The sequence below is a fragment of the Macrotis lagotis genome, chromosome 2 (genome assembly GCF_037893015.1).
Source record: "Macrotis lagotis isolate mMagLag1 chromosome 2, bilby.v1.9.chrom.fasta, whole genome shotgun sequence".
In the NCBI taxonomy this organism is placed as follows: domain Eukaryota; kingdom Metazoa; phylum Chordata; class Mammalia; order Peramelemorphia; family Peramelidae; genus Macrotis; species Macrotis lagotis.
Genome location: NC_133659.1, coordinates 185,291,483 through 185,300,296, shown reverse-complemented (window position 1 = coordinate 185,300,296; position 8,814 = coordinate 185,291,483).

The window sequence follows — 8,814 nt, the reverse complement described above, 5'->3', positions numbered from 1 at the left end:
TCTGTTATGAGTAGCTGAAATTATTTCTATAATTTCAGGACCATAAGACTTTTGACTTTTTTTCTCAAGAGTATCTTTTCATTGCAAGCCACAAAATGAGGCATAATTAATAACTTATTTTAAGAGTTGACAAGATACTTTGAGACTATTTGTAAAAACTAACAAATAAAAACCCACCAAAAAGCAAAATAATAAAATAACTGGAATGAAGTTGAAATTGAAATGAACAAAATAATGAAGAGCAAAATGAGTAGAATCAGGAGAACACTGATGGTAATAACAACAATATTATAAGAAAGACTTTGAACAAAGTTATTTTGACTATTATTAATAACCAAATTAACTATAAAGGATCTCTGATGAAAGATGCTATCTGCATCCAGAGGAAAAAAACTGATAAATAGAATTGTGTATAGCATAATTATATCTAGATATAAATATAGATATAGATAGGTAGATATAGATATACATATATGTCTTATAGTAGCCATCTTTAGGGGTGGGGAGGAGGGAAGAAAAAAATGAATTTTACCAGCATAATTTTATTGCATATTTGGAAGGAATAACAAATTGTGCATAGCAGGTTTGCAGTTTCATGTGTGATCATCGTTTTTTATTATATTGTGTTATGGTACATAGTACCATATGTGTTATATTTTATTCCATAGATGAAAAATAAAATTTAATAATGGAAAAATAAAGAAATGGTGGTAATCAGGAAAAAAAGACACTGGATCAAAGATTAACATGGGTAAGAGTCTCACTATAGAATTGTAAGTAAATGAATTTGTACTTTGAAGAAATAGTGCTTTATGTTACTGCTACTGTGTTATAAATGACTCATAATTGTAAAAACTTAGTCTAGAGTGATTAAAATAGTTTTCTATTAATTTTCTGCAGAAAAGGATCATTTCCTCTAGCAGAAAAGACCCTGAATTGTGCAATGTCTACTCTTAGATGCAGTTTGAAAGGCTTTCTTCTTCCCTCTGAGGCAGCATTGGGTCTGAATCATTAGGGTTACAATATAATCAATACACCCACCCCATACCAGTCTCTAATATGTTTTTCTACCCTGGTCATTATACTGATGGCATAGGGGAGTATATAGTAATATGTATGAACTTCATTAAGCAGGCGTACTTGCAGAGGACAAGGCCCTAGGTCAACCCTTGACTAGTTGGAGCTAGTTTTTGACCTCTCCCTGGATAAGGAGTCTTAATGTCAGGTAAGGGGACCTCATTTAGCTCAATGATTGGTCAGGGTCATTTCTTTTGTCTTTCACTCACATACCTGCAAGTAGGCACAACAGCCACAGGCAGACCCCAGTCTTTGTAATGTACATAATTTTTAAACTAACAATCTTTTCTTACATTCTGTGGAAGTCAAATACCCTATATTCCTCACATACTGCCAAACCATCAGTGACTATTTCCTGTTGGAACACATCATTGGAAAGATCCAACTTTGTCTTTTGTCTAAAAGTTTTGAGGAACAGTTATGATAGGAAATCTCATAAACTTATGTTTTATTTTGTTCTTTAAATAAAGGTTATTTTTCCATTTTTAAGTGATATTAATGGGGCATGTACTCTAATAGTGAAGCATTTCCATATTCAGACGAAGGGAGGGGAGGGATATGCTATAACTTGAAACCTAAATCCTTATTTATGGGACACATTCTGTGGGATTACACTGTGGGCTCACTACTACAATAGAATCAGGTCTCCATAGCTCTTGAGCAGGTTGACATTTAATTGACTGACTAGGGTCTGTATTTAAATTTTTGGTTTATATTCCCACAGCTACCCCAGATCACTATCTTGTCTTTGTTAGAACTGAAATAATAAGTTTGTTCTTTGGGCCAATTTGAAGGGAACATGCACATGTCATATGAGAAGGTTATTTTTGTTTGTACTAACCCCTGAAGTTTGTTTGTAATTTAATGCAATTTAACCTTTATCTGAGCTGACTTGGTTTTGTAAACAAATCCTTTTCTCCCCCCTTCTATTCTCTGGAGCAAGTCTTCCTTCTCCTTCTACTAGGGACTATCAAGTTTCCTTTACTTTCTCCTAGCTTTGATTTGTCTTCCATGTTGCTATTGCTAAATTGGCCTTCCTTACAGAGGGATGAAATTTGGTTTCACCAAGAATTGTTTCCTTGTTTATTTATTTAGATCCATAGGCAACTGGAGGGAGATGATTTGAATTTGTACCATCAAAGGCAACAAAAATTCAGTTTATTTTGGGGAGTGTTTCCTGTAAGTAATTTATAGTTTTATTATTAGGAGATAAATTGATATCAAAATTGTCCTTTCCCTAACAACAAATGAATAAAAGTATTTAATCTTTACTCTTAAAAAATGGTGAATAATAATTCATAGTCAAATAGGAAAGAAAGAAATCTGTTGAGGTTGAGTTGTTTTTTAGTTGTGTCTCACTTTCTTGGCAGAGATACTGGAATGATTTGCTATTTCCCTCTTGAACTCATTTTACAGATGAGAAAACTGAAGCAAACTGGGTTAAGTGATTTGCCCAGGGTCACACAGCTAGTGTCAGATTTGATCTCAGGAAGATGGCTCTTCATGATTCCAGGTCAGGCACACTATACCCTTCACTAGCTGCCCAGAAAAAATTTACAAACTTGTTTTTTCTACAATAATATAGAATTTCAGAGAAAGGACCTGAGGTTAGCCAATCCAGCTCTTCACAAATCAAACGTTTCATTATTTCCCTTACAAATAATTTTTAAAGCTATGATCAGATTTGTAATTTCATTACCATGAAATAACATTCAGCTCATTCTCATGTATCTTATATGAGTCTGTGGCAGAACTTGAACCCAGGTTCAGAACTTTCCATCAAGGACTGCTCTTGGTTTCAGCTCCACAATGTAAAGCAGGTTTGACTTTTTCTCATTTGCATCTCCATTGATTAGCACCTGGCTCACACTCAGCACTTAACACATATTGATTAGCTTCTGGATTATTCTACCTGGTGAATATCTCAGTGACATTTCATACTTGTTCAATGCAAAGCTTATCACCTTTCCTCCAAAATCTACTTTCCTAACTTCTGTAAGACTAGCCCATGAGTTTCCATCTCCTCCATTGCTTCCTTGCTATCCCTATCACCTTCCTTCTCTAGTTTGCCCTTTGAAGTCCTACCCATCCTTCAAGACCCAGCATACTGTGTTAACCATAATTTTCTTAAGCTAAAAATGAAATAACAAAAAGTTGGTTTTATCCATGAAGTTTTATTCTCTAGGATATTACCCAATCTGTGGTTGGATAGTATCCTTAAAAATACCAACCAAAAGCAATCCATAGTCATGTGAAAAATTTCTCTAAATCATCACTGATTAGAGAAATGTGAATTAAAACCTCTCTGAGGTACCACCTCACACCTCTCAGACTGGCCAATATGACCAGAAAGGACAATGATCAATGTTGGAAGGGATGTGGGAAATCTGGGACATGAATACATTATGGGTGGAGCTGTGAACTCATCCAACCTTTCTGGAGAGCAATTTGGAATTATGCCCAAAGGGCAACAAAAATGTGCATACCCTTTGATCCAGCAATACCACTACTGGGTCTATACCCTGAAGAGATCATGAAAAAGGGTAAAACAACACTTGTACAAAAATATTCATAGCAGCCCTGTTTGTGGTGGCAAAGAATTGAAAACTATAATTGAAAATTGAGCGAATGTCCATCAATTGAGGAATGGCTGAACAAATTGTGGTATATGTATGTTATAGAACCCTATTGTTCTATTAGAAACCAGGAGGGATGAGAATTCAGAGAAGCCAGGAGGGATGGGAATTTAGGGAAGCCTGGAGGGATTTGCATGAACTGATGCTGAGTGAGATGAGCAGAACCAGAAGAACATTGTACAACCTAACAGCAACATGGGGGTGATGATCAACCTTGATGGACTTGCTCATTTCATCAGTGCAACAAATCAGGGACAATTTTAGAGTATCTGCAACAGACAATACTATCTGTATCCAAAGAAAGAATTTTGGAATTTAAACAAAGACCAAAGACTATTACCTTTAATTTTTTAAAGAAGGTATCTTATTATCTAATTTTGCTATCTCTTATATTTTATTTTTTTCCTTAAGGATATTATTTCTCTCTCAACACATTCAGTTTTGATCAATGTACAGCATGGAAACAATGTAAAGACTATCAGACTGCCTTCTGTAGGGGGTTGGGGGAGGGAAGTGAGATTGGAGGAAAAGCTGCAAAATTCAAAACACAATAAAAAAAATACCAACCAAAAGCTTAATGAGGAAACAGTATTTATAGAACTCTCACAAAGGCTTGTAAAATTTTGGTGGCCAACCAATCAGGTTACACATTAATACATAAAGGTGTCATTGATTACTTTATGATTCTTTAACCCATCCATAACATCTGTTCTATATCATAACTGACAAAGATCCAATTAGCAACAGTACTACTATCTCCTCTTCTCACTTGATATTTTATGTTGTTATCAGATATGATAGACATATAAAACACTGAGATTTCTCCCTTTCCAAAATGTCATAACTATAAGAATTTATTCAGGCTCTTTTAGAGATAACCAGAGCAGTTTCCTGCCTTCTCAGGATGGTCTTTACTTTGATAGTACAACTGTGAAAATCAAACTTGCAGATGCAATTAGAGGGGGGCTAGACTGTTTCACACAGACTGAGCCTGCCTTCAGATTTATAAACTGGAGAGACACAGACCTTATGGAGGACAGAGGTTAACATTCAGACTTGCAAACCTAAATTAGAGGTTGATAAAACAATTTTTAATATAGAATTTAAAAATATCAGATTTAGACATCTATCATTTACAAAGCACTTCCTACTCCTCTCTTCCCCTCCCCACCCCAAATCTTTACCCTTTATCCTAGCTAGAAATGATCTCTTCCCTTAGAACATTCTTTGAATTCTTGATATTTGGGATAATCAGTCTTGTATTCCTCTATTGTACTATAAGCTGACAAAGGGCAGACAACCCTAGTGCAGTTGCTCTGAAGATTTGTGGAAGGGTAGCCAAGACAGATGATTTCATCTATGAAGGAATTCCTGATAAGTTCCTCCAATGCAGACCAGCCACTGTAACTTAGCTCAGAGAACTGTTGGGGCAACTGAGAACTTAAGTGACTTCAATCAATTATATTTCAAGGTATTATGTTTAAGGGGGGGGGTGGAGACAAAAATGAAACAGGCAAAAAAATTTTTTTAATTAAACAGGCTCTGCTTTTAAGGAATTTACATTGCATTTTGGTTATACAAGATACCATCTGTTAGATGGAATTTTTAAAAATAAAATTTTTTAATCACCAAAATCTGTTCTTTCTCTTCCTTAACCCCTTATTGAGAATGAAAGAAAACCAAAACTCCTGTTAGAAATATGTATAATCAGGGGGCAGCTAGTTGGTACAGTGGATAGAGTGCCAGCTCAGGAGTCAGGAGAACCTGAGTTCAAATCTAGCCTCAGACCCTTAATAATTACCTAGCTGCATGATCTTGGGCAAGTCACTTAATCCCATTACCTTGCAAAAAACCCCAAAAGTATGTATAATAAAACAAATTTCAGCATTGACTGTCTAAAAGAAAAATATGTAAACATATTTATGTATATATATTATAAAACTTAAAAATTTAGGGTTAAAATAAAATAACTATGTTAGTCAAGAAGTTGATTCTCCTAAGATTTACCAATAAATTTATAGGTGGAGTCCATCTAGACTAGATAAACACTCCAAACAGAGTAACAAGGGAGTATATATACATTTTCAAAAAAGGATAGGGGCAGCTAGGTGGTGTTGTGGATAGAGCACCAGCCCTGGAGTCAGGAGTACCTGAGTTCAAATCCAGCCTCAGCCACTTAATAATTACCTAGCTATGTGGCCTTGGGCAAGCCACTTAACCCTATTGCCTTGCAAAAACTAAAAAACAAACGAACAAAAAAAAGATATTAAGCCTTCTGATGGCTAGTGAATCAGGTTACACATTTGCTCACAAATATGTCATCCTTACATTGCTATCTTGTTGGAGAAGATAGTTATCTATCTCTTACCTTTAACAAATATCAGAAACCTATGAGCTCCTATAAAGATAACTAGCAAAGTTTACTAATTTCTAATCATTTCTCTTCCTGTGATTGTTAAACCAATTAACAATAGGAGAGATAGAAATTCCAAACTCATAAACCTTAGTTATAGATTGAAAATTTACACTTTGGCCAGTAGCATAGACTGTGAAAATTAACTCTGAAACTATCTACTATCTGTATATGAAGTATAATATCAATGTTTTTGAAATTCCTGTATAGAAAGGGGTCATCGTTCTGGGCCCTGAGAAACTCCTTAGAAATATAAATTTGGCTAGGCACCTTTGGGTCTGAAAATAACCAGACAGGACCCAAATGCTTGACCCTGGGAGGGGTCACAGATATTCCACAAATTTGCAATATCAACATTTGTGTGATCCCTGTATGGAAGTAGTCCTTGACACCCTCCTGGGCCCAGAGAAACTCCTTAGAAATCTAACTTTGGCTGGGCACCTTTGGGTCTGAAATTAGTCTGACAGGACCCAAGTGCTTGACCCTGGGGATCACAGATATACCATGAAATTGTCTAAGATTCACAAAGCACCCTTGTTAGCCTAACTATTTTACTGTATCTGTTAAATTCCAGGACTGCCTCCCCCTTCCCCAGATGCAGCCAGAACCATAAGATAGTAAATTCCATTCCCTCAAATCTGTAGGAAGTCTGTGAATATGTGACTCCCTCCATCTCAGAAAATATGTTCAAACATTACACAAAGACCCTGACCCTTTCCCACCCCTATCTATATGGAACCCTATGTTTACATATATTTATGACAAGACAATATATCTAACTGCTGTCTTTGCTTCTGTATCTTGCTTGCTCTCAGTAATACCCCCCCACCAAAAAAACACTATAAAAACCCTAACCCTTAAACACCCAGATACTGTCTGATTTGGGTACTCTTCATCCCCAGGCAGTCCCTGGGAAATAAAGATCTCCAAACTTATCCAATTCTGCTCTCTGTCTCTCTCTTTGGGTTCAGCATTTGGAGGCCCCAGTGACATCTTGGTGCTTTGTGTCACCAAAGGAGACCATGGGAGCCTTGAGTTTAGGTTCGAACAAACTATCTCTCCCTTTCCTAGGGGAGCCAGCCCCTGATGATGTTCCAGGTTCCCAGAACCAGGCAGACATAGTCTTAGTATGAACCTCTCCTCGACTGCAATCCCCCATTTGGCCTAAGTGGAAATCCTGTTACACCTCTGAGTTAAGCTTGTTCTGGTTCTGGGTCTAGACATTGGGTTGCAGGGGTGGCTAGGTGGCGCAGTGGATAGACCACCGGCTCTGGAGTCAGGAGTACCTGAGTTCAAATCTGGCCTCAGACACTTAATAATTACCTAGCTGTGTAGCCCTGGGCAAGCCACTTAACCTCCCCCGCCCACATTGCCTTGCAAAAAAAAAAAACAAAACCTAGACATTAGGTTGCAGGGCAATTCTGTATCAGACGTGATGTCCAGGTCCCCTCTTTTTGGGTGCTCCTTGTGATAGCAAGGAACACATCTGGTTGGCCTTTGGGAGGGAGAGATTATTGTTGGACACGACACTGAAATCTCCCCTCACAGCATTCCTGAGATGTCAGGAATTTGCCATTGGCTTGTGTTTGTTGATATGTGTTGAAATTCTCAATATGGAAAATTCTATTGTGTTTGTGTGATCTGTGCTTGTGCCTCATCTGTCTTTATGTGTTCAGATTATCTATTTATATGTGTGTTCTGGTTCTTCTATTGATTTGTTAGATGGGGAGAAAAGTTTCCCTAAAAATTTTCTTGGGTTGGCTCATTTAAATTGCTGCTTTTTATTTTTAGGGGGTATTCATCTAATGTCCTCACTGGCGCTCCCCTTGAGCTTGCTTTCTGCCTGTGTTTCAATGAGTAATATGATCCCTCCCTCTTCACTCCTCCGCTGTCTCTTGAGCCACTTCCAAGAGGGATTTTTTATTTTTATTTAAGAAAGGAATGGATTTTGGTGTTACATTGACTGAGGCCAAACTACTCATCCTGTTATTTTACTATTTTGAGAAGCCCTCCCCCCATTCCTTGTTTATGTTCCCTTCTCTTTCCCCTTCTCCTTGATTCTGTGCTGCCAGAGTGTTTCCCCCTCCCTCCCCCTTTCAGGAGAGAGAGCTACTTCAGGAAGAATTAGTAAAGTAAGTGTTAAAAGGGACCTTATTTTGAAGTTAAAGAAATAGCAAATATTACCAAATATGTTAAATGAATAAATCATAGAAAGAAATTCTATTTTAATTTGAAAATAGAGAAAATAAATTTCAGAAAGACAAGAGAGTTAGCTTGATCCTAAAATATATACTGTGGTTACCAAGATATGCCTGTATAGGGGAAACTAAATAGTTAATATTTTTCCAGAATGAAATAGCATCATTAGAGCTTCAGGAGTTTAACAATATAGATTCAGATATTGTTAGTTATTGAAGAAAATTATGGAACATGTAAGGGTTGAAGAATAGAAGATCAACCCCCCCCCCAGAAAGAATCTAGGATGGTCTCTCTATAAAAGTTATTCAGTTTACTCTATTTGAAAAGGGGGGGGTAGGGAATATTCTAACTAGGCTAAGGGATTTTTGAATGACTGTTTGCCTTCTCCAGGATTTTAGCAGTTATAATCAAGAAATGTTAAATATTAAAACCTTAGAATGGAAAATGTATGGTGAAAAGTGGAATCGTATCTGTGGTTTATATAGCTGT